Source organism: Callithrix jacchus, chromosome 4 (assembly GCF_049354715.1).
Source record: "Callithrix jacchus isolate 240 chromosome 4, calJac240_pri, whole genome shotgun sequence".
Taxonomy (NCBI): domain Eukaryota; kingdom Metazoa; phylum Chordata; class Mammalia; order Primates; family Cebidae; genus Callithrix; species Callithrix jacchus.
Window position 1 is genome coordinate 171,178,929 of NC_133505.1, and position 27,566 is coordinate 171,206,494.

Sequence of the window (27,566 nt, forward strand, 5' to 3'; positions counted from 1 at the left end):
AGAAATCAAAGAGGAATTACCTGTTAATGGTGTTCACTCTGGGCCCCAGAACCAAAAGCTTTTATCATTTGTAAAACCACTCTTTTAACCATGTTAATTATCCACAAGCATGTTGACTTAGAACCTCTGTTATTAAATCTTTACTGAATAAATGTGAGGAAGCACAGGGAGTCTTGGTTGGTGGGCTGCAATCGCCCTCTGAAAGCAGCCAACAACCATCCCCAGCCCACTTGAATCTGTAATGGGTGTGAGAGTGCATTCATTCATCCATCGTTGAGTCAGGGTCTGCAGGGCAGACCTCCACAGGTGGTGAACAAAGTCTCAGGTGGTGACCCTGATGTGATCGAGGTCTCTGGTGGTGACCCCGAAGTGATAGAGGTCACGATGTGTGATAGAAGTATTTGGAGTGTTTTCAGCAAGAAACATGATTTCAATTAACTGTTGAAAATACCACCCTGGATCCACATGGAGGAGAGATTTTTAGAAAATCAGATAGGAGAACAGTTGCTAAGCTGAGAGATTCTGGTAGCTTGCAGTAAAGTTATACTTATTAAGATGGTGAAATGTGATTAGTTCAGGATACATTTTGAAGGAAAAGCAGGTAACACTTGATGATTGATAGGATATGAGGTATGACTTCTAGGTTTTGAACCTTAGCAATCAAACAACAGTGAAACTCATGAAATGGAAGGATGGAGAAGGCATTAATGTGGGAAAGAGTGCCGTGAAGAGTTCTCTGTGGCTGGGTTCATCTGGATATGCATGCGAAGCATCAAGGAGGAGAATCGTAGGTTGAAGAATTTTGGACGCAGTAGAGATTGAGCTGGAAATGTAAACCTGACTGTCACCCAGGTAGTAAACACATGTTCAAAACAGAGTTATGATGAGCAACTTTAAAACTTAGAGACCAGGGACCGGGGCGCGGTGGCTCAAGCCTGTAATCCCAGCACGTTGGGAGGCCGAGGCAGGTGAATCACGAGGTCAACAGATCGAGACCATCCTGGTCAACATGGTGAAACCCCGTCTCTACTAAAAATATAAAAAATTAGCTGGGCATGGTGGTGTGTGCCTGTAATCCCAGCTACTCAGGAGGCTGAGGCAGGAGAATTGCCTGAACCCAGGAGGCGGAGGTTGCAGTGAGCCGAGATCGCGCCATTGCACTCCAGCCTGGGTAACTAGAGCGAAACTCCGTCTCAAAAAACAAAACAAAACAAAACAAAACAAACAAACAAAAAAAACCTTAGAGACTAGAGAGAGGATGACCCAATAAAGGAGATAGAGAAGGGGTAGAGCAAAGAGAAGAAAAGCTAGGATTGTGGTATGATGGAAGCCACGTAAATCACGTGTTTTAGGAAAGAAGAAATCCTTAAGAAATGGCACAAAATTGACTACTGTACGTGAAAGGATGCAAGTTATTGGTTTCCTTGACATGAACGGAATTTTGGAGGAGTACAACTCAAATCTCGAGGGGTAGGTGAAGAGAGGTGAGGAGTGAAGCCAGGGACAGGAAGCAAACCTTCCAAGGAGCTGTGCTATAAGAGGAAAAGGTGCAGGAGTTGAAGCAGATTATAAGCTCGTAGACTTTCATGCATTTATCTATTGATTTCTTTAATAAGGGCATGTTTCTTTGCTAAAAAATGATCCAGTAGAGAGGGACAGAATAATAATGCAGAAGGAAGAAGATATAACTGAAATAATAAAGTCCTGGGAAAAGCAAGAAGGAATGAAATCTAGAGCAAAAATAGAGTTGTTTGACGTGCACATGAGCAGTTCATCCATTTTCTCAGGAACGAAAGCAGAGCTGCTCAGGATCCAGGGAGACTGGCTGTTTCTTTTCCAGTGGCTTCTGTTTTCTAAGTGGAATGAGATGAGATGTCACAAGCTAATAGTGAGGTGGAAACAGGGCTGCTGGGCCTTGGAGGCGGGAGGAGAAGATGTACAATAGATGTGTCAGAGAGTAGGAGTGTAATTTAACTATAGAAATTTATAGGACTGCCAAGCAGTGAGAAAGGCCCACTTGGGAATTATGTTGATAAATTAGAGGCCCCAATTAGCATTGCTGCAAGATGTCACCCTCTTGCAGAGTAGGGATTATGTTTTATTTTCTCTTTGTGTCTTGAGGCTACCATAGTAGATATTTAATGAATGATGGAAAATAAGTGGCTGCACTGGATAAAACTCCAGACGAGAAAATGCTTCTTTATGTGTAAATACGTCTAAGGCAGGAGAGCATATAAAAGTGCATCACCCATTCAAGACCCTCTTTCGTGAGTTGTCATTTTCTCCATGACCATCACCTTTTTCAACATTTCTATAATGCTCTACAGTTGACAGAGTTTCCAGTGTGAAATTGTAGCTTTGATGAAACATGAGTTTTGCTCTCTAAGTCAATTGTATAAGAGAGCACCCCACTTTAGGTTATTATAGCACAGAGGTTAGTAATTCAAAAGACATCCACACATTTGAATCTTGGTTCAAACATTTATTAGCTGTGTGATCTGAGTTATATTACTCAAACTATTTCTGCCTCAGTTTTTTAATCAATAAAATTAAAATGATAATATCTACTTAATATGCAAAGTTTAAAGGAAGTAAGTATGTGGTAAAAATTAACTATAATCACAAAACTCCAGAGTAGAATGTAAGAATCAATGCAGACATCACAAATTAGAATGTCATGACAGAGTAACTGGTATGAGAATCACCATAAACAACTAGAAAACTGGACAAAACTTATGAAAAACTGTCTTCTCATATTGGGACACAGATAGGAAAGGACTGAAACCTGAGAAGACAGCACAAATAAGGTGAGCCTTCCACTAGTGTGAAATCCTGAATTCATGGTAGGAAACAGTGAAGGAATATGTACCACTCTGTTTCTTGTTAACTAAACTTTGAATATTTTCTAATGGTTTTGGTGGCTTCCGTATTATGTAACATTTCATTGCTTTCTCTCTCAATCTTTTCCAGATCCTCTATTTGTTTACTAAGCACTAGCCTTAGAGCTGAGTTTTTAAAAATTCAGTCATTAGCAATCACTGTTATCAGTGGAGCCTTCTTCTCTTGATTGAACTGTTCTCCATCATTTTGAGAGTACCTGTGTAATATGACAACGTGTTACATGCAATCCCGTAATTATCTTTTTCCTTTTCCACCTGCAACCACATTAATTTGCATTGCCTTTGGGGTAGAGGTTGAATTTAATTCTACACAAAATAAAGTGCCATGCCATTTTTCATGTGACATTTTCTGGTTTTGACTTTTGTGTGTAGCTTATGCAAACTACTGTCAAAATTTTATTGTCAGAATTCAGAGAAAGCTTCATATTTCCTGCTGTGGGATATATCACTCCGCACCTCTTTAAGTAGGTAGAGCTTATTTTTATGTATTCTTTGCTTTACAAATGAATATCAACTCTGATAGAGTTACTCACTATTAGGAAAGACAAAAAAGAATAAAAATAGATCAACAATGATAGCTTTTAACTTGTAAAAGCTGGAACTGGGCTACTGAAAATCTTAGTTTTTATTTTTAACTGGTGAAAGGCAGATAACAATGTACACACCCACACGTAGTCTTGAACAGAATTACAGAGTGTGCTATAAAGAGGAAGGTATAGTGGGAGATTAAACTTCGTTTGTCGTGAAGTAATAACAAATTGTAATAAACATGAAGTACTAGGAGGGCAAGCAACATACATTCTGTCACTTGATTTATAAAGTCATGAATAAAATAATTTGCCACCTAACTTTACTTATGCCGAGATTACCTGGCTTCTCTATCAACACATACAAACGAGAAGAGAACTCATAGAATATTTCTTTTATGCATAAAGCAGATGATAAAAGAACTCTTCACTTTGAGAAATATAATAATAAGCTAACCGCAACTACTTAAACTTTATATCAAATAGTTTTGTATGTTAAAATTTCACCCTAGAAAATTTTCTAATTTAAAATTTGCAATAATGAGACTAGCTATAAAAATTGTTCCTTTTTTTTTTTTTTTTTTTGAGACGGAGTTTCACTCTTGTTACCCAGGCTGGAGTCCAATGACACGATCTCGGCTCACCACAACCTCCGCCCCTGGGTTCAGGCAATTTTCCTGCCTCAGCCTCCCGAGTAGCTGGGATTACAGGCACGCGCCACCATGCCCAGCTAATTTTTTGTATCTTTAGTAGAGGCGGGGTTTCACCATTTTGACCAGGATGGTCTCGATCTCTTGACCTCGTGATCTACCCGCCTCGGCCTCCCAAAGTGCTGGGATTACAGGCTTGAGCCACCGCGCCCAGCTGATTTTTTTTTTTGAGACAGAGTCTCCCTCTCCCGCCAGGTGCCAAGCTGGAGTGCAGTGGCACGACGTCAGCTTACTGCAACCTCTGCCCCTGGGTTCAAGCAATTCTCCTGCCTCAGCCTCCCAAGTAGCTGGGACTGCAGGCATGTACCACCACTCTTAGCTAATTATTTTTTTTTATTTTTTAGTAGAGAAGGGGTTTCACCATGTTGGCCAGAACAGTCTCAATCTCTTGACCTTGTCATCTGCCCGCCTCGGTCTCCCAAAGTGCTGGGATTACAGGCTTGAGCCACCGCACCCGGCCATTCATATTTTTTAATATGAAAAAAATCAACTCTCCTTGTTAAAATTTCTACTAACATAGGTAAGACTATTCTAATGAGAGGTTACTCCAAGATACAACAGGTTTTCTGTCAATAGCCAATCCAAAGCCATTAGTCAGAGGAATGTCTTAGAGAAAATATAAGCGCCTGGTGTAAATAACCAAATAAGTGACAATTAAACCACCATTAGTTCAAAATAGGAACTTCTGCTTATTTGCAGATGGGGTAGCCACACTCTTCCTTTTGTATTGCTAAGATATTATGCACATGACACACGTAAGACATTTTTGGAAGTTAGAGATAACACAGACTTCATAGGGACCTCTGAATTCGTGCACATGAACTCATTGTAATTTTCTTGGACTTCCTTTTTGCCTCATCTACCCCAGTCATGCTGATGAAGATGTCTGAAATTTAGAAACAATAATGAACATAGACAACAATAACCTCCAAAGAAGTGCTCTCTCTATAGCCAAAACACTTGGAAAGAAACAGCCGAGCAAGGTAGAAAACGTGCACTGACTCCAGGTGAATACTCAGGAAAGTCTATGCCCCACCTTCACGCACGCCAGTCAAGGCCAAGATGGGACTTACAGGACAGTGATCAGGCACGGAAAAGACTTCATTACTCCAGACCCTGTAGACGTTAAAAGAATTACAGGAGAGTACTGTGAATAACTCTATGCAAATAAATTTGACAAGTTAGATAAAATGGAACAAGTACTTGAAAAATACGAACAAGCACAATTCACCCAATACAAGATAGATAATTTTAACAGTCCTCTATTAGGGAGATTGAAGTTTTGATTTTAAAACTCTTCCCAAAAATAAACCTTCAGCTCCAGATGAATTTACTACAGAATTCTACATAATGTTTAAATTCTATACAGTGTCTCCCAAAAATTAGAAGTGGGAACACTTGATATTTATTTTACAAAGTTAGTACTACCTTAATAACAACATTAGACAAAGATAGTACATATGAAGAAATGACAAATCAAATAATCAACAGAGACAAAAAAAAAATTAAAATAAACTATTAGCAAATATAATTCATGAAATCTAAAAAAATATACATTATGACCAAGGAAAGTTTATTGCAGAAATTTAAGGCTGGTCAATATTTAAAAATTACCATATCAATAGACTAAACAAAAAGGGTCAAACAATCATATTAATTGATGCAAAAAATGCACTTGACAAAATTCAACATCTATTCATGGTAAAAATATTAGGAAATAGGAATAAAAGGGAGTTTCTTCAACTTAAAAAATAGTAAAAATTGAACAGATAAGATTATACTTAATGGTGAAAGACAATGTTTACATCCTAAGATTTAGAATAAATCGAGGCTGTTTGCTCTAACCTTTCTTAATTTAACATAATGCTAGAAGTGACAGCCAGTGAAATAAGACTACAGAATGAAATAAGTACACAGATTAAAAGGAAAAGATGAAACTGTCCTACTTGCACATAATATAGTTATCTACATAGAAAATCCCAAAGAATCTAAAAAAATCTAGAACTAATAAGTGAGTTGAAAGATTAACATAAAAACATCAATTTTTATTTGTGTATACTAGCAATGAACACATGGACACTAAAATTAAAAATAATATTTACAGTTACTTAAAATACTTAGTACTTAGGTTTAAATCTAACAAAACATATGCAGAATTTTTGTATGTGGAAAATCACACAGTACTGATAACATAAATCAAAGAAAATCTAAATACATGCAGAGACATGCTGTATTCATGGGTCAGAAGACTCAACAAAGAAAAAATGTCAATTCTACTAAAATTGATATACTGATTTTACACAGTTTTTATCAAAATTTAGCAAATTTGTATAGGTATACAGATTACTTTAAAACTTCTAGAGTAATCTAAAACAATTTGAAGAGAAATAAAAAAGTGGGAGAAATTAGCCTACCAAATTTCAAAATGTATTACATAGCTGCATTAACCAAGACTGTGTGGTAGGGAGGAAGGTATAGACACAGAGGTCTATTAAATAGATCAGAGAACCCCCAAACAGACGTCAACGATATGCCCAGCTGATTTGGCACTGGTGGAAGCCTCTCAGTGGAGAGAAAATCACCTTCTTAACAAACAATGCTTCAGCAATTGGACATCCACAGGCAAAATAAACTACTTTCCTATTCAAAAAAAAGGAAACCTCATATTATGCAAAGTTAACACAATATGGATTGTGGAGTTACAGAAAAAGGCAATATAAAAAGTTTTGAAAAAAATCATAGGAGAAAATTTCTAGGACTGGAAAGATTTCTTAGACTTCTCACAAAAACAATCCATAAGAGGAAAAATCAATAAATCTGAGTTCACCAAAATTAAAAACTTAGTTTTGTGGAACATTCGGTTGAGGATGAAATGATAAGGAGTAGAAGAACGTATCTATCTGTAAGGTATACATCCAACGAAGTAATAATATCTAGAATACACAAAGAAGGCTAAAAATTCAACAATAAAAAAAAAAAAACAATTTAAAGGACAGAATACAGAAAGAGACATTTCACGGAAAAGGACATATGGTTTGCAAGTAAGTACATGAAGGCATCTTCAGTGTTACCAACCATTAGGAAAATAAATTAAAATCACAATGAGATGTTACTACTTATCTGTGAAAATAGCTACAATTAAAACAAAAGACAACAACAAAAAGCTAATGACAACATCAAACACTGGTGAAGGTAAGGAGGAAATGGATAATTTACACATTCCTGGTGGAAATGTAAATTCCTGCAGCCACCTTGGAAAACAGTTGGCAAAAGTTTTAAAAAGCTAATAGGCGACTACCATAAAACTCAGAAAGTGAAATTTGGGGTCAGGTAATTGAGCACTATGACACTCAGAAACCTGGACATCAATATTTATAGCAGGTTTATTTGTAAAAGTCCCAAACTGGAAGTAATACAGGTGTCCTTCATCAGGTAGAGGGATAATGAAACTGTGGACAGCCATAGTGTGGAATACTTACGAATAATAAAAGTCAGCTACCAACACACACAAACTCTTGAATGAATTTCCAGAGAATTATGGCTGAGTAAAAAAGAGCTATTCTCAAAGGCTAAATATTATATGCTTCCATTTATAGTATTCTTTAAATTACAAAATTAAAGAAATGCAGAGGGGATTAGCCACATTTAAGGGCAGGGCACACAGGTGGAGGAGAATTGTGTGTGGCTATAATGGTAAGATAAGGGGTCTTCATGGTGCTGAAATGTTCTGTATCTGGGATACATCATCAGCATCAGCGTCCTGATTGTGATGTTGTGCTATGGGTTTGCAAGATGTTACCATTCGGGAAAACTGAGTAAAAGGTATTCAGGATGTCCCTGTAGTAGTTCTTAAAATTGCATGTGAATTTATAATCATTGCAAAATAAAAGTCTAATAAATGATGTAGATTATTGACTGGATATAGGCAGGCTTTATTACATTAAATGCTTGCAGATAAAATTAAAGAACAGAAACAGATAGCATTTTCTTTTTAAAAATCATACTTTAAGTTCTGGGGTACATGTCCAGAACGTGCAGGTTTGTTACATAGGTATACAGGTGCCATGGTGGTTTGCTGCATCCATCACCCTGTCATCTACATTAGGTATTTCTCCTAATGCTGTCCCTCCCCTTCACCCTACCCCCTGCTTTTCCTGCCTTATCCCTGTAACCCCTGCTATCCCTCCCCTAGCCCACACCCCTTGACAGATGCCTTTGTGTGATGTTCCCTCCCTGTGTTCATGTGTTTTCATTGTTCAACACCCGCCTATGAGTGAGAACATGCAGTGTTTGGTTTTCTGTTCTTGTGTCAGTTTGCTGTGAATGATTGTTTTCAGCTTTATTTATGTCCCTGCAAAGGACATGAATCATCCTTTTTTATAACTGGATAGTATTCCGTGGGGTATATGTGCCACATTTTCTTTATCCAGTCTATCATTGGACATTTAGCTTTGTTGAAAATCTTTGCTATTGTAAACAGTGCTCCAATAAACATATCTGTGAATGTGTCTTTATAAAAGAATGATTTATAATACTTTGGGTATATACCCAGTAATAAGATTGCTGGGTCAAATGGAATTTCTATTTCTAAATCCTTGAGGAATTGTCACACTGTCTTTCACAATGGCTGAACTAATTTACACTCCCACCAAAAGTGTAAAAGTGTTCCTGTTTCTCCACATCCTCTCCACCATCTGTTTTCTCTAGATTTTTTAGTGATCGCCATTCTAACTGGTATGAGATGGTGTCTCAATGTGATTTTGATTTGCATTTCTCTAATGGCCAGTGATGATGAGCTTTTTTTCATGTTTGTTGGCTGCATAAATGTCTTCTTTAGAGAAGTGCTTGTTCATATCCTTTGCCCACTTTTTGATGGGGTTGTTTTTTATTCTTTTAAATTTGTTTAAGTTCTTTGTAGATTCTGGTTATTAGCCCCTTGTCAGATGGGTAGATTTCAAAAACTTTTTCCTATTCTGTTGGTTGCCAGTTTGTTCTAATGATAGTTTATTTTGCTGTGCAGGAGCTCTTTATTTTAATTAGATCCCTTTTGTCTATTTTGGCTTTTGTTGCCATTGCTTTTGGTGTTTTAGTCATGAAGTCCTTGCCCATGCCTGTGTCCTGAGTGGTATTGCCTCATTTTCTTCTAGGGTTTTTATGGTGTTAGGTCTTATGTTTAAATCTTCAATCCATCTGGAGTTAATTTTTGTATAAGGTGTAAGGAAGGGATCCAGTATCAGCTTTCTGCATATGCTAGGCAGTTTTCCCAATACCATTTATTAAATAGGGAATCTTTTTCCCATTACTTGTTTTTGTCAGGTTTGTCAAAGATCAGATGATTGTAGATGTGTGGCATTGATTCTGAGGCCTCTGTTCTGTTCCATTGATCTATGTCTCTGTTTTGGTACCAGTTCATGCTGTTTTGATTACTATAGCCTTGTAGTATTGTTTGAAGTCAGGTATCATGATGCCTCCAGCTTTGTGGGTTTTTATTGTTTTTGTTTTTGTTTTTTCTTAAGATTGTCTTGGCTATGAGGGCTCTTTTTTGGTTCCATACAAAGTTTATGGTGTTTTTTTCCAATTCTGTGAAGAAAGTCAATGGTAGCTTGATTGGGATAGCACTGAATTTATAAATTACTATGGGCAGTGTGGCCATTTTCACGATATTGATTCTTCCTAACCATGAGCAAGGAATTTGAAAACATGCACAAGACAGGGATGTCCTCTTTCATCACTCCTATTCAATATTGTAAATTCTGGCCAGGGCAATCAGACCAGAAAAAGAAATAAAGCGTACTCAATTAGGAAAAGAGGAAGTCAAATTGTCTCTATTTGCAGATGATATGATTGTATATTTAATAGACCCCATCATCTCAGCCCATAATCTCCTGAAACTGATAAGCAACTTCAGCAAAGTCTCAGGATACAAAATCAATGTGAAAAAATCACAACCATCCCTATACACCAATAACAGACAAACAGAGAGCAATACCATGAGCGAACTCCCATTCACAATTGCTACAAAGTTAATAAAATACCCAGGAATTCAACTAACAAGAGATGTGAAGGACCTCTTCAAGGAGAACTACAAACCACTGCTCAAGGAAATAAGAGAGGACACAAATGGATGGAAAAATAGATAACATTTTCTAAACTGAGAAGTACTATTTTGCAGTAGAAAGACCATATAGTCTTTAGAGACAGAATGTAAGTTTGAACCTTAGATCTGCTGAGGATTAGCTGTGTCAACTTATTCTAAAACTCATGTTTACCTATTCTATATCTAGTGTTCTTTCAATTACATAACTGGGTTCTTAAATCATGTAGCTTTCATACATCAGTTGACAGTAAAATATTGAAGCATGAATTATCTTCCTAAGGTTGGATGTGATATTACCAGACAACTCAGAATAGTATTACAATAAACACAATACCACTAAAATCCATCTAAATTTTAAAATGAATGTTACTTACAGCACAACATAATAAATATCATGCTAAAAGTCTGTTTCTGTCAGCAGTTGTTTAATGGGCTATATTTTGGAGGTGCTATCTAGTTACCCTAAATTGTGAAAAAATTAACATTATTCCCCAGGACCAGGAAAAATAACAAAAAGGTACTAAGAATTTGGTCTAAAGTTTAACTTTATAGAAAAAAATATGGCAACTCAATGCAGTATGACTACTGATACATTGGTGCAAATAAATGAGCAAACATTTATACAATGTGCCCAATATTACAACCATGTCAGTTTTAATAATGTAATTTCTCCTAAGTGCTACCTTGGGCATTGGTTCAATATGAACTTGAGGAAGAATGCCATCTACTGAATCAATTACTGCATTAACCCAAAACAACATTAGAGTTGCCAATTTAGACTGACAGAAATAATTTGACAAAATTAATCAATAGTTCTTGTAGAGAATTGTACTCTTTTTTTTGAAATCTTCTTGCAGATTAATACGAAGTCTCTCAGATGTGCTCAGATTTAAATTGCTGATCATGCTGTGGTATACTGCCACTACTTTTCTCTACTATGTCTACACCAAAAAAGTATATAACTGATCATTTATACTATTATTTATATATTGAGAATGCTACTTTGGTTTTCTGAAGTAATTAAATTACACTTAAAAATATGTGTATAAGAATAGTTTCATTAACCTTAGGGAGTTATATTTTATAAAGAAAATAATTCAAACAGCAAGGGATTTACAAGAAACAAACAAACCCATTCAAAAGTGGGCAAAGGATATGAACAGACATTTTGAAATGAAGACATATATGAGGCCAACAAACATGAAAAAATGCTCATCATCACTGGTCATTAGAGAAATATTGAAAAGGTCAATAAAATAGACAGACTGCTGGCCAGATTGATAGAAAATAAAAGAGAGAAGAATCAAATAGTTGCAATAAAAAATGATAAAGGGGATATCACCACTGATTCCACAGAAATACAAACTACCATCAGAGATTACTACAAACAACTCTATGCACATAAACCAGTAAACCTGGAAGAAATTGATAAATTCCTGGACACTTGCACACTCCTAAGCCTAAACCAGGCAGAAGTTGAGATCCTGTATAGACCAACAACAAGGGCTGAAGTTGAGGCAGCAATTAACAGCCTACCAACCAAAAAAAGCCCAGGTCCAGATGGGTTCACAGCCAAATTCTACTAGACATACAAAGAGGAGCTGGTACCACTCCTTCTGAAACTATTCCAAACAATCCAAAAAGAGGGACCCCTTCCCAAATCATTTTATGAGACCAACATCATCCTGATGCCAAAACCGGGTAGAGACTCAACAAAAAAAGAAAACTTTAGGCCAATATTCATGATGAACATAGATGAAAAAATCTTCAATAAAATACTGGCAGACCAATAGCAATAGCACATCAAAAAGCTTATCCATCATGGTCAAGTAGGGTTCACCCCAGGGATGCAAGGCTGGTTCAACATACGCAAGTCTATAAACGTAATTCATCACATAAACAGAACCAAAGACAAAAATCACATGATTATCTCAACAGATGCAGAGAAGTCCTTTGACAAAATTAAATAGCGTTTCATGCTAAAAACCCTCAATAAACTGGGTATTGACAGAATGTATATCAAAATAATAAATAAAAGCTATTTACAACAAACCCACAGCCAATATCATACTGAATGGGCAAAAACTGGAAGTATTCCCTCTGAAATCTGGAACTAGACAAGAATTCCCTCTCTCACCACTCCTATTCAATATAGTTTTGGAAGTTCTAGCCGGAGCAATCAGGCAAGAACAAGAAATAAAGGGTATTCAATTAGGAAAGGAGGAAATCAAATTGTCTCTATTTGCAGACGACATGATTGTATATCTATAAGACCTCATCATCTCAGTTCAAAATCTCCTTAAACTGATAAGCAACTTCAGCAAAGTCTCAGGATACAAAATTAACGTGCAGAAATCACAAGCACTCCTATCCACCAATATCAGACTAAAAGAGAGCCAAATCAAGAGTGAACTCCCATTCACAGCTGCTACAAAGAGAGTAAGACACCTAGGAATACAACTAACAAGGAACGTAAAGAACCTCTTCAAGGAAAACTGCAAACCACTGCTCAAGGAAATAAGAGAGGACACAAACAGATGGAAAAACATTCCATGCTCATGGTTAGGAAGAATCAGTATTGTGAAAATGGCCATACTGCCCAAAGTAATTTATAGATTCAATGCTATCCCCATCAAGCTACCTATGACCCTCTTCACAGAACTGGAAAAAACACATTAAATTTCATGTGGAATCACAAGAGAGCCTGCATAGCCAAGACAATCCTAAGCAAAAAGAACAAAGCTGGAGGCATCACACTACCTGACTTCAAACTACACTACAAGGCTACAGTAATCAAAATTAGTTCTCCTATTATTCTCTTCATTTAAAACTGAAAGAAAATGAGAAGAATGAAAAAGAACTTCACCTTCAAATCAATTAGAATTCAGTTTCAATTCCAATCCCTGATGTCTAAAAAGGAAGCATATATCAGACTCATTTATCTGCAGGTGTATTGGGCACGAACATCTTCCTTAAAGGATGTCTAGTCTAAAGGGTCCAGTAAGCAATGCATTACTTAGGATACAAAGGTTCAAGACTGTAGGGAATACTTGATTCCCTGTAGGAGGAAGGGTCATGGAGACATGAATTCTCAATGCACCATCTTTGCTCTTAGCGTGACAGGGCACATAAAGGAGAAAACACTGAACGGCACCAGCAGGCAGCCAGCGATCTTCGTCACCTGAAGTTATTCTGTAATCACCCCTAATAAGCAAAATATAGAGCTTCAGGGTGAGCCAGGAGACTTTCTGGGGCCTGAATGGTGGCATAGCCTTGGGCAGACACATGATGGGAAAATGTTCAGAGAATTCTGCTTAAAATCCAGACAGGCAGCTATGCTCTGCTTCAGCCTCCCTTCCCCTTACCCACACAAGATTCCCCAATGGATATGTGCCTTAGAGGACCACAGCACGTGGTAAAAGATGAGTGATGCCTTCAGAAGAACTCTTGAAAGACAACATAACCAGCCAAAATCAAACAGTAGAATAGAAAAAAACATAGCTGCATGACTTTTCTCAGTTTTAAAGTAGGGAAGTAACACATATTAACAAAAAGAGATGAGTAAACATTATATATAATAAATATTAATTAAAAAAACAAAAATTCCAACTGTTAATATTCTAATGTTTCATAAGAGAAACACAATAGAAACAGCATAAATCACGTTAAAAGTTGAAAATACAAAGAAAGTACTACTAATAGGAATATCATAAAATACAATAATAAAAACTCAAGTATGTGTAAATCACGAAAATTAGTCTATGAAAATTAAAACAAACTAAAGTACATAAGAGCAAAATTGACTTTTATGGTAACAGAAGGTACCCAAAATATAGTTTTCAAAAATGATTAAAAGTGAAAGGAAACAGAGACACACCAGGTGAATGTCATATAAATGACTGCAAAAAATATCAATGTCAGAAAACTGAATTTCAGTAAAGTTAATAATAATGAGTAAAATAAAATAATAATGCAATAACAAAGTAAAGAAGACTTGTTTTTTTTAAAAAAAAATACAGTCATAATATGTAGTTTAACATAGAACATCAAGGTTGAAGCTCATCGTATAGCATAACAGTTTACAAATATAATTGAAATTATAACGAAATTGAATGAAATACAAACATAAACTGAGAAAAACACAATAATGTGGACTCCTGAGGCCAAACTTTTCTTGGTTAAAGGCAGAGGAAAAAGTCCAAAATTATGCGATAATGTAGAAAACATGAGTAATAAATAAATGGGGCAAATATGAACTCATAATATAAGATACATATAAGTTTACATAAGGTCTAATCCATATATTATGTATGTATATAGTATTTATAGTAGTATGTTTTATAATAAAAAGCTACACCTTTAAAAAATGTCCACAAGATGCACCAAAAAAATTAATCACGTATTAAGTAAAACAAGAAAATAACTAACAATAAAGTCCAAAAATACAAATAATATAAACATACAAATTTTGTAATGAAAAATCAATAATAAAAATATAAGTAGTGTCAAAGTGACTATTACAATAAAATTGATCAAGTATTAGATGAAATTTTAATTCAAAGCCAATGTTCAAAACATTTTTTAAGAAATCAGTCATGTAAAAACATAGAAAACTATATCCATAAATTACTAAACACTTAAAGATTTTAAGAGAATTAGATATTTACTTCAAACAACTGGAAAAACTGTAAGATATGTCAAAGGAAAAATACTAAATGATGTTAGAAGGAGATAAATTGATTAAAAACTGGGTGTTTTTAATTACTACTAAAATAGTAAATGCAATTTCTACTTTTCTGTAGAAAAGTAATTCTTAAATAGGAGAAGGTATTAACCATCATAATAAAAAAGGGGAGCATAATTTTATAAAGTTGTAACTGAGAATGGGCAGTACTAAAGTTTCAGAGGAAATTCAAATATGGAAGCTGTGTTGATTAATATTTTTGAAATATATTTAAGAAACTGGTCAAATGAAAAAATTTCTAGAAAAATATAGCCTAAGAAAACCAAGTGCCTATTGGGTAAGAAGTCTAATATGATCAATGACTATGTGAGAAATTTAGAAGCTGTGAGAGAACAGCGAACCACCCAGAACTATTTAGTTTCACAAGAGAATTCTATCAAAACTTCAAGGAACATTTAACCACTAGGCTCCTTTTATGTAGCAAATATACTACTTCCATAAAATCCTGAAGAAGATAACAAAGAAGGAATCTGCAGACCATTCAAGACATAAGTCACTAAGACTGAATTTCTCCCGGGAGTGCAAGAATGATTCAGTCTGTCTGAAAATCTAGTACAAATTTGACTATGTCAATGTGTCCAAAGATAGGGAGAAACTATGATTTCAATATAAAAATTCTTAAAACAAATATGAGTTTCTTAATATATTTCTCAACCTTATATGTAAAGGAGAAACACTTGAGAAATATAACAAAAATATTCTATCAAAAAAATAAGAAATAATGAATAAATATAAAATATGTCTCTGAATAAGAATATTATACAAATATTTATATATTGTACATAAAAATGATAATCAATTGTTATTTGATTATTTTTAGATTGAATGCTATTATCTAAAATTGACTTTTTAAAAAATTGATCAGGCTGGTTTTAAGAGGCTATGACATTAATAAGTGATATTAATAAAGTGCTACTACTATAACAAACATGAAACAATTATTAAGAAATTTCTGGAAGATGAGAGGAGCAGACAAAAATATAATCTACAAGATACTAGAGATATTAATATACAGTATTTTCAAAAATTAAGATTAGTTTCTGAATATATAAATAGATTAATGAAACAGACTAGATGTTTCATAAAGAAAACTAGACGCATATAGAAATCTTAAAAAATGATGTCCATATTTCAAAGCAGTGGGATAAGGTGGATTTTTTAAATTAATGACATAAGCGGATGTGGCTACATAATTTGCAAAGCCAAGTGAAAAATGAATCATGGGGCTTCACATTCAAAAATTATCAAGAATTTCCAGATAGAAAGACAGAAGCAGCAGTGTTACAGCAAGCATGGATCTTTTTAAATGTGGGCTCTGTTTAATTACACAGGTTGCACATCTATGAGTAGGCCCTCATAATCCCAAAATAAATTCCAGATAAATCAATATTCTGATCATTAAAAATGAAACTGTTGAAGTCGTGTAGGAGAAAAATAATGTATTGCATATACAATCTTGTAGAAGATATTAATCAATAGTAAAACCAATCAACTCTGGAGGAAACGATAATTATCCTTGTATAGATAAAAATTATTTCATTTTGTATAGAAAATAATAGCACATTTTTTAAAAAATAATGAACAAGTACAAAAATTTCCAACAGTTATAGCAAGCAAATTTCATTATAAGAAACCCTTACCAATCAATATAATGAAAGCAAATTTCATAGCAAACTAGGCAAAGGATGTGAACAGACTATCTCCTGATGCAGAAGCTCACTTAAAAACATTTCAAAGGTATGCTCAATCTCACTTTAGAATTAAATAAATAAAATTAAAGTAACAGTGGAGAACTTTTAAAACCGCTAGATTATCAAGGATCAAGCAGTTAGACATCATTGAGTTTTATCTTGGTTAGGTGTAGGAAGTCTTTCAAAGCTGTTTCAACAATTTACATATCTAGTAGGTTAGACACTTACCATGCTTACCAAAATTTAAAATGCACACATTATTTGACTCTGCAATTCTACTCTCATATGTGTAGGCAACTTAGATACTTCCATGTGTACAGAAAGATGTATCATACCGTGTTTACTATAAAACAGTAAAATATTGGAAACCGTTTATAAAGCTATCATTGACACATAACATAATTGAAGTGTGGTATATTTGTGATACAACACTCTACAAATGCTAAAAAAAAAAGTGAAATGTGTTCTGGGCACAGTGGCTCAAGCCTGTAATCCCAGCATTTTGGGAGTTCAAGACCAGCCTGGCCAAGATGGCCAAGATGGTAAAACCCCATTTCTGCTAAAAATACAAAAATTAGCCGGGCATGGTGGCAGGTGCCTGTAATCCCAGTTACTTGGGAGGCTGAGGCAAGGAATTGCTTGAACCCAGGAGGCAGAAGTTGCAGTGAGCCGAGATGGTGCCACTGCACTCTAGCTTGGGTGACAAAGTGAGACTCTGTCTAAAAAATAAAAAAAGAAGACATATAACAATATAATATTTGCTAATATGAGACCTCCAACATATATTCCTCAGTGGAAAAACAAGTTACTTAAAGCTGCATGTAGCATGTATTATCTTGTAAAACTTATATATGGTGTACAGGAAGAACATGAGTGTAAAAATTAAGTATAGAAATTAATATGTATCTATATTTTCTGAAAGGATTCAAAAACCTTAAAATAGGTAGCTTGTAATTATGGAAGACAGTTACTTTTCAATACACGAACTACATGAATTCTTTGTCATGTGTATATGCATTACTATTTGAATATATAAATAATATTGACTATATATACACATGTGCGTATATATGTTCACACATATATATATTTAATAGAGTGGCTTATTATTTACACTAAACTCTATTCTTTAATATCTAGGAAAATATTAGTATCCATGGAGCTCAGGAAATAATGTAGTTTAATAGATTGATTTTAAGATGAGCCAAAATCTCCACCACAGAGTGAGTGGGTATAAAAACAAAAACATTGCATAGGAAATGAATTCCAGTTTTGTAACTGGATAAATTCAGACCCTTTGAAACCTCTCACCAGAGGGAGGATAATTTATTAAGCTAAAATATTTCTGACTGTATGTGTATATATATATATGAACCTGATGATAATATGCTCTTCCTGAATAACAGATATTATTAAATCTAAGAAACTAGTGTGGGAACCTGACCTCAGAAACTCACTTCTCCATTTCTTGGAAGCAAACACTCACATTAACATGGAAAACAGAATCCTATTGGTGAAAGAGAAATAGATAAATTAACCACCCAGAGTGTACATAGTTATACTGTGAACCTATAAGGGACATTTAGTTCGACCCTAGTTAACTTCATATACAAGCAAACGTTTACAATGACAGTAGGAAACAGTGCAGAGATCGATTTATTGGACTATGTTGAAAGAGAGTCAACTCCACCCATAACTGCGGCATTGTTGTTATTGTGGCTCATAACATTAAGAAAACTGAGAAAAATATAGTTAATTTAATGGAATAAGCAGCACTGTATGAAATGAAAACCTTGTATGTTTCTGTTATGTTACAATTCAAATATCAAGATTTCTCATCAAAGACACCTAAAGAGCAATTTGCTTAATAAACAGTTTTCAAGACTTAAAGCAAAATTTCCATTCACTATACATAACTGTCATTCTCTTTTACTCCTCGTTGGTAATACTTTTGAATAATGTAGATTATTTAACTTGTCTATCAATCTTTTTAATTTTTGTATCATCAATTGGCTTCACCTTGGTTTTTCTAGTTTTATGTATTCATTTTTTGTTAACAGCCAATAAAATAGGTTGTCTTTTTGAACTCCTATTCTAGAAAATATATGATCCTAAATCTGCCATAAAATTGACGTATTTTAAGATTTAACTACTATAACATAAGAAATACAAGTAAAAATAAGAAGACACAGTTTACCAAATATCATAATTATAAACAAAAGCAAATTAATAGAAAGACAATTTTTCCCACACAAAGCAGCTTATTAAGATTACTATTTCTCTCTGAGAATTGCGAGTCATGTGGGAATGGAAAAAGAATGGGAAAAGCTTGTTATGCTTATTTTTCTACATTGTAGAATGTTATATTGTGATACAATAAGAAATTATATATATATCACTTGATATCCCTGGGGAATTGGTTCTAAAATCTCCTGCAGATACCAAAATTCTCAGATGCTCCAGTCCCTATATCAAATGATGCAATATTTGCATACAACCTATGCACATCTTCCCATATACTTTAAATAATTTCTAGATTACTTATAATACCATATACAATGTCAATGCTGTGTAAATAGTTGTTATATTGTATGGTTTAGGAAATAATAGCACAAAAGAGTCTGTACATATTCAGTCAATACACAATTATATTTTCTCAAATATCTTCAGCGCCTGGCTGATTGAAGTCACAGATGCAGAACCCAAAGGTACAGAGGGTGAATTGTATTTGATTTCCATCTCTGGTTCCTGGCACCCTTGTAATTTCCTGACTCATGGAGGTGCTACAAGTATTGTTTTGTTATGTTTGGTGTTAGTTACGGGTTCCTGATCTTAACCTCCCATTTTTCTTCCACAAGTCAGTGGAAAGTAGAAACGGGTCTCCAGTTTCACTTTTATAATACAGTAGTTATTATTTCCCCACGTCTCTCCAATGGGTAAGACGCTGAATGAGCCAGTGTGCCCTCTTCCATTTGTATCCCATCCTAGTCCCGCAAACGGAAATCTTATCAACTGCAAGGTCACCACATTCTAAGTATTCCATCTACCTGCCGTGGGGCATCCTCATGGCCAACTAGGTAGTGAGTAGTCCAGCTCCACACTTCCATCCTTAGAACCTTGCTCCAGACAGCGTCTACCACCACCTGTCATTGGTCAGGTTCTCTAGAAGGAGAGCCAAAGACAGAGATCTTTGTGAAAGGAATTTATTTGAGGAACGCTTTTGTGAGAACATAGGGAAGGTAAGCCAAGTGGAAAAAGCTAACTAAGCAAGATGTGCTCTTTGCTGAGTGAGACCAGATTCAGCCGGAACTCGATGAGACACTTTAGAGCTGTGCTGTCAAGTAAAAACAACAGGAGCCACAGATGCACCATGCGTGTATATTTTAAATGTGGGTGTCTCATGGGTTTTTTAAAAAATGAAAATGAATTATTTTAATGCCATAGATTATTCAACTCAATATATCCCAAATATAACCATTTATGTCCCATATATTTATCCCAAATATATCCCAAAATAACTACACTCATCAGATGGATAGAGGTAAAGGAGGTCTACACTTAAATGCTTTATGCCATAAGATGCAAAAGTATAAATTAAAATTACATCTCCTCTGGAGCCAATGAAACACGCATTTGAGTTCTGACCCTACTTTTTCTACCTGTGAGCCTCACCTGTCTTATCTGTAAAATCACGCTAGTGACTACCTCCCGAAGTGGCTGTGGAGATTACTACTAATACAGAAAGATTGTAATAACACTTCTAGCAGCTCCAAAATGACCATGTCAGTTACTGACGGGTTGTATTTTTGTTCAAATTCTCACATTAGTCTTATTATGCAAATCAGGGCTAAAGACTCTGTAGCTTGACATAGAGTATTCTTTTAGTTTAAAAGTTTGTCAGAATTGTAGTGCTATTCACAGCCTGGCAGAAGATATTGATTGCAGATATCATATCAATAAACTCACTTCTTTTTCAGGTTCTAAGAATTTTCTACAAATATGGATATTGGTAACTGAATATTTGAAATTTAAAAATTACTAAAAACACAAAAAATCTCAGCATTTGGAAGCAATAATAAGAATAAAAAACAAACCAACAGGCACACAAATGCTAAATATGTTGGTGTATAAAATGCACAGTATTAAATATCTAGGCTTAATGTATTTTAAGGAAACAAAATGCAATCTTGAAAACATGAGTGTCGGGGCCGGGTGCGGTGGCTCAAGCCTGTAATCCCAGCACTTTGGGAGGCCGAGGCGGGTGGATCACAAGGTCAACAGATCAACACCATCCTGGTCAACATGGTGAAACCCTGTCTCTACTAAAAATACAAAAATTAGCTGGGCATGGTGGTGCATACCTGTAGTCCCAGCTACTCAGGAGACTGAGGCAGGAGAATTGCCTGAACCCAGGAGGCGGAGGTTGCAGTGAGCGGAGATTGCACCATTGCACTCCAGCCTGGGTAGCAAGAGCAAAACTCCGTCTCAAAAAAAAAAAAAAAAAAAATCATCAGTCAGATTATTTTAAAGTAACAAACATAACTTCTGGAAAAGACAAACTCAACAGTGGGAATTTTAAATAGATTTGAATTTAAATTAGACTTCACTGAAGAAAAAAACTAATAACATCAAATTTAGATCTAATGTAAAAGAAAGATCAAGTGCAAAAAGCAAAGAAGCCTGATATCCAACTCAGTGGAGTAATAGAAAGGGAAGTTATAGAAAATGAGGCAGAGAAGGGTTTGAAAAGACGTCTGAGAATATTCCAGAACTGATGAAATTCTCTAGCTCAGATTGACGGAGCCAAAATAATTCAAATTAGAATGAATAAAATGCAACACACATCAAAACATATCACCCTGAAATGTAGGACAGGTGACACTTTTAGAGCAGCCTCAGGAAAAAGATCAACCACAAACCAAGTGTGAACAAATTTAAACTACATTGTAATTAAAAGAAAAAACTATAATCATGAGAAAAAAACCTAATGGATTTAGTAATTAAATGACATATTATAAATATATATGAAATATAACATATGATCCAAGAGGGGATGGATAGGAACAATTTGTTCCAACTTGGTGGTTGGAGAAGGATGATGACATTGATTGATGTTGGATTTGTAGCATGACCACCAAAGAAATGGAAATAAAGAGTGTAGTTTGAAAACTGGCATATTAAAACTTTACAAAAAATAAAATTCTAAATTCAAATGGTAGAAAGACATTTAAAAAAATAGACAACCAAAACGTTTGTAGAAAAAAATAGAAAGCACAAAAGAAGACAGTTGAAATCAAATCAAATAAATCATTAATTTCAATATATGTCAATGAACTTGATGAAATTAAAAGACAAAGGTTGTTATAAACTATTTAATAATAGTTTATCTTTATAGAGTTTACAAGACACACACTTGAAATATAATTATATCAAATGTTGAGACAAAAGGGAAATGACAGGTTTTTTACGGAAGTATCCCAACTAAAACAAAGCTGGTATTGCTCTTTAATACTGGACAAAATAGCATGTGAAGGAAAACAGTGCTAGATATATCATAGTGATAAATTTTAGTGTATTTGGAATGTATAATTATAATAAATATTGTAGTATATGAATACAATTAATAATTGTAAGGATAGGGTGCATTTAATAACACATTCTAGAAAGATATGGCAAAATTCGACAGAACTCTTAGAAATAAACACATTAATAAAGACAGCGGGAGAGTATAATAGACCTCTTTTAGTAACTAATATAAAAGCAGGTGACAATCAGTAATGGCATGGAATATTTAAATAATATGGTAAGAAGCATGATCATAAGTACATATGCACTTAAACTCCACAACTGCATAGTGAAAATCTGAATCAGTTTAAGTGGTGCTTTTGTATAAAATTGCTCATTTTTTGGATTAGTAAGCAATCTCAACTGATTCCCAAGGATTAGCATTATGTAGATCACATCTCTTTTCTCTCTATATCTTGGAAATTTACACACATTTTGAAACTAAGAAACTCTTCTCAATAACTCATAAATTAAGGGAGAAATTTTAATAAAAATAAAAAAATCTAGAACAATACATCAGTGAAAATACTTAACAGCATGTAAAGTGTTTATTAGCAAAATTATATCTTTCAGTGCTGTATTAGAAAATGATAAAATGCAATAAGCTAAGCCTCAACCATGAGGGAATATTTAGAAAGAAAAAATAAATGCAAATAATGAGTGAAGGGAGTGAAACGAGAGCAACTGAAACAAAAGAATGGAACCACAGACACAAATGATCTTTCTTGTCAAGATAAATAGACTGAGATAAACAGTCATGATGGAGCAAAGAGAAAAAGCAATAGGATGCAAGCACACTGTATTAGGAGTGTGAAAATGTTACAATCACAAATGTAAAATAGGATAAATGTAACACTAGTTTAGTAAAAATATTAATATATAATAAAATAAATGTATAAATGTGTGTGATATATTTAGCGCATGTAAGTTATGTTCTAAAAGTATGCTGTGATAGTAGAGAGTATGTGGCCGCCAAATATCGCTACACCCTTATCCCTGGAACCTGTGAATATGTTATCATACAGGCTAAAAAGGAACTTTGCAGATGAAATAGAAATAGGGAGTCTACTTTAGGTTATCCAGAGTGGACCCAGTATTATCATTTGGTTCCTTAAAAGTGGAAGAGGAGGGCAGAAGAGTATATCAGAGAGACTTGCTGGTGGAACAAGAGGCGGGAGAGATTCAAATCGTAAGGGGGACTCTGACCCACCACTGCTGGATTAGAAGACGAAGGAAGGAGGCAAGAACCAAAGCATGTGGAAAGCTGCTAGAGGCTGGAAACATCCCTCAGCTGACAGCTCGCGAGGAAATGGAACCTGAGTCCTAAAACTGCAAAGAACTAAATTTTGCAAACAATCTGAGTGATCTAGGAAAGGGATTCTCCCTTAGAGTCTCCAGAGAGAACCTCAGCCCTGCTCACACCTTGATGTTAGCCTTGTGAGATGCATGGAATTTCCAACCCACACAACTGAAAAATAATGCATTTGTGCTGTTATAAGATGCTAAGTTTGTGATCATTTGTCATGGCAGTAAGAGAAAACTTTATGTATGTGTGTGTACGTATATATGAAGTTTATATATATATATAAACTTTAATAACACATTCTAGGTTATTATATAATGATAACATTAAATATATAAAGGTTGTATATATAAGTTATATATACATACACATATATATTTAAAATGTGTATATTATATACATATAATAAAAATATCCATCAAATTACTTTGTGAAACTACACATTATTATAACTGAAAATAACTGAAATTCACAGGTCAAGAAGAATGCAATAATAGAAAATTACAGGGCAAACTCACTTGAAAACTTAGTTCTGAAAATACGAAATAAAATGGTAAACAAACTAATTCTACTAACACATAAACAGACAATTCATCATAAAAATAGGTTTATTTCAGAAATAAAAAGTATAATTGACAATCTATCAATTTAACTTACGACATTTATAGATAAGAGAGAACATCATCTTAATATAGGCAGGAAATAAATTGACCAAATTCAACTCTATTTGTGATAAAACCTCTCACCAAACTAGAAGTAGAAGGGCATTTTTTCAGTCTTATGAAAGATATGTACGAAAACCAACAGAAACACTAAGAGGTACCTATTACAACCTATTAGGAACACTTTTAACTACAAACAGCACTAAGGTGCCTATACCACCGTCTCTATTGATCAGTAACCTGTATGTTCTGACCAGTGCAATAAGTCAGGAAAAGTATAAGAAACAGAAAAGAGGCAACAAGATCTGATAGTGTCTTTGCTTTTCTTGGCTTTGTAAATGTTTTCTCCCTGTCTGTCACTTAGTTTTCATTTTCTAAATAGTGTCTTTTGAAGAGCAAAAATTCTAAATCTTAATGAAGTCCAACTTGTCTTTAATTCTTTTATGGATCTTACTTTTGGTGCTATATCTAAATCTTGACCAGTACGCAGCATAAGAATGTTCCCATAGAAACGTTGGCTCTCAGATTTACTTCTCTAGTTGATACTATTATTTTCCCCGTTTCACAAACGTGGCTTAGAGATGTCAGTGACAGGCAGAAATCACATGGCGAGTAACTGGTGGAGCCAGCATTTGAAACCAGGCATTCCAGCATTCGCCCCTACACCTTTCAACACTGCTTTGTTCACACTGTATATCTGCTCTAAACATATATATGTCATTTTCGAGATTGAAGAAACGGCAGTAATCACGCAGATGTGCAGTTTAGAAATCAACATACTAGGCAACCATCTCTACTCTTCACGCACTCCTCATGAATATGGAAATAGAGCTAGTTTAAACATCTTCAAAAATCCTGACTTTGCACTGAATATTTACTGCTGCTTTTATGCAAAACGAACATTCCCTTCTCCGGTTGTCTGGCATCTATTTTAAATTCTCGTCTTACCGCTATGTCGGTAGACCCTGCCTCCATTTCAGATCCATGAAATGCTGCCCGCAGGTGTGTCATTCTCTCTTTTTTCTGATATAAACATTTGAACATATTTATGGGGTACATGTCATGTTTTATTGTATGCATAGACTGTATAACAATCAAGTCACCCTATCTAGGGTTTCCATTATCTCGAATGTTTTCGTTTCTACGTATTGAGAACAATTCAAGTTCTCTCATCTTGAAAATTTGAAATATACCATACATTGTCATTACCTATAGTCACCGTATTCTGCTATTGAACATTAGAACTTATTCCTTCTATCTAACTGTATGTACCCACTAACCGAAGTCTCTTTCTCCTGCCCCTACCTGCATATATTTCCCAGCCTCTGGTATCTATCATTTTACTCTCTGTCTCTATGAGATCAACTCTTTTAGCTGCCACATATGAGTGAGAACATGCGATGCTTGTTTTGCTGTGCTGGTGTATTTCACTTAACAAAAAAGTCTCCAGTTTGGTCCATGTTGCTACAAATAACATGATTTCCATCTTTTTTTATGGCCAAGTAATTTTCTATATTATTCCATTATGTATAATATTTAACCCATTTCCTTTATATATTCAATCATTGATGGACACTTAAGGAAAACACTTCAGGACATTAGTCTGGACAAAGATTCTATGGATGAGACCTAAAATGCACAGGCAACAAAACCAAAAGTAGACAAATGAGAATGTGTCAAACTAAAAGAGGCTTCTGTACAGCAGAAAAAGCAATCAACAGAGTGAAGAGATAAACTATTAAGTTGGATGAAATATTTGCAAGCTATTAATCTGACAAGAGACTAATATTCAGAATATGTAAGGAATGCAAATGACTCAACAGTAAAAATAAAAATCTTACTAAAGAGTGAGAAAGGACATGCATAAACCTTCCTCAAAAGCAGATTTACAAATGGCCAACAGGTATATGAAAGATGTTTAATGTCAAGAATCATCAGGAAAATGCAAATTAAAACTACAATGAGGTATTCCTTCATACCTGTTAGATGGCTATTATTAAAAAGACAAAACAAACATATACTGGCAAGGATGCAGACGAGAGGGAGGATCTCTAAAGCAGTGTTGGAGGTAATGCAGATTAGCGCAGCCACTATGGAAAGCAGGATTTGGCACAGCGATCCTGCTACTGGGTATTTACCCAAAGGAAAGAAATCAGCATATTAGAGGGACACGTGCACCCCCGTGTTTACTGCAACACTATGTCACTATTCTGTTTTCTTTCCCTGATCAGCTTTTATTGCCTGGACAGTCTCATTCACTCGTATTCTGAGATGTGAAGTGTAGGTTAAAAAGATAGTTGGGAGGACTTGGTTTAATGTCCAGGAGCTATAATCCAGTGAAGCAGACAGAGTCTCTAAAAGGCTCTCTGTTCCTCTAACAAGCTTTGTGGTGTGCGCCATCACTTAATTCTTAAGGGTCTTCCCAAAACCGTAACATTCCATAGTTATAAACCGTGACCTATAATAGAGGTACAGTATGTAGGAAGAAGAAATTGATTTTAAGTGGGAAGATCCCAGAAACCTTTACGGAGGTGATATTTGAGCTGTGACAGATACTTACAGCCCCCATTATTACTTTTCCGGCCCATTTTCTCGTACAGACCTTGAAACACATTAAAAGTTGATTGCTGAACAGATCTTATGAAGCTGCACCATGGCCTATCTTCTTGACTTTATATGTCTTTAATGAGATAAATGGCTTGATGGATCACTGTGCTTTAATGATAAATAATAATAAAGTCCAGGGATGTGACAATTCTTATGTTATCCTTGATTCATATAGAAACCTTTATCTTATTCTCTATTTTCTCTCCCACTCCAGGAAAAGGCCAAATCAGTAAAAGGTCAAGCTGACTGGTATGGATTATTATAATATTGTTCTCAACCTGTCCAGAGATCAATAGTGGATGTCATCATCCATTTTCCTGAAACATCGACACTAACTTCATTATCCTAATACATTAAAGAAAGAAGGAACCTGAGCTATACTGATTTCATACTGCTCTTCTCACAACTATCATTTGAACTTCAAAAATTCTGTGCATTAAAATGCCTTACAGTAATTTCCTATTGGAGCAGCTTTAGAAGAAAATCTGAGTCAAGCCCTCCAAATTTACTCTGGTGGGTAAGTGAGTTTCAGACGTATGTCTTTAAGGAAAGACCAGAATCATCCCCTCTTTAGAAACTCTAGAAAAAGAGTAATAACCACAACATATACCTTTCCTAGCCTCTTGGTTTCTAAATACGTACACTGATCACTATAATCATTGTGACTGAGAAGCCCCTGTGAACGGTTCCCTCTCTGGTCACATCTACAATTCCTCAGTTCTTCTGTCAAGACAAGCAATTTTGGTAAGTATGAAAATGA

The 27,566-nt window shown here is 34.9% G+C and overlaps 1 long non-coding RNA gene across 1 annotated transcript in view; it reads left to right on the forward strand.

Annotated features, from left to right (window-relative positions):
* The first annotated feature begins 2,674 nt into the window (after positions 1 to 2,674).
* The window catches only part of LOC103792717 (uncharacterized), an 84,530-nt gene continuing 59,638 nt past the window's right edge, over positions 2,675 to 27,566 (forward strand). Inside the window, exons 1-2 of the long non-coding RNA XR_619598.6 lie at positions 2,675 to 2,807; positions 27,021 to 27,550. This is a non-coding gene — a long non-coding RNA (uncharacterized LOC103792717). The remainder of the gene's footprint in view (positions 2,808 to 27,020; positions 27,551 to 27,566) is intronic.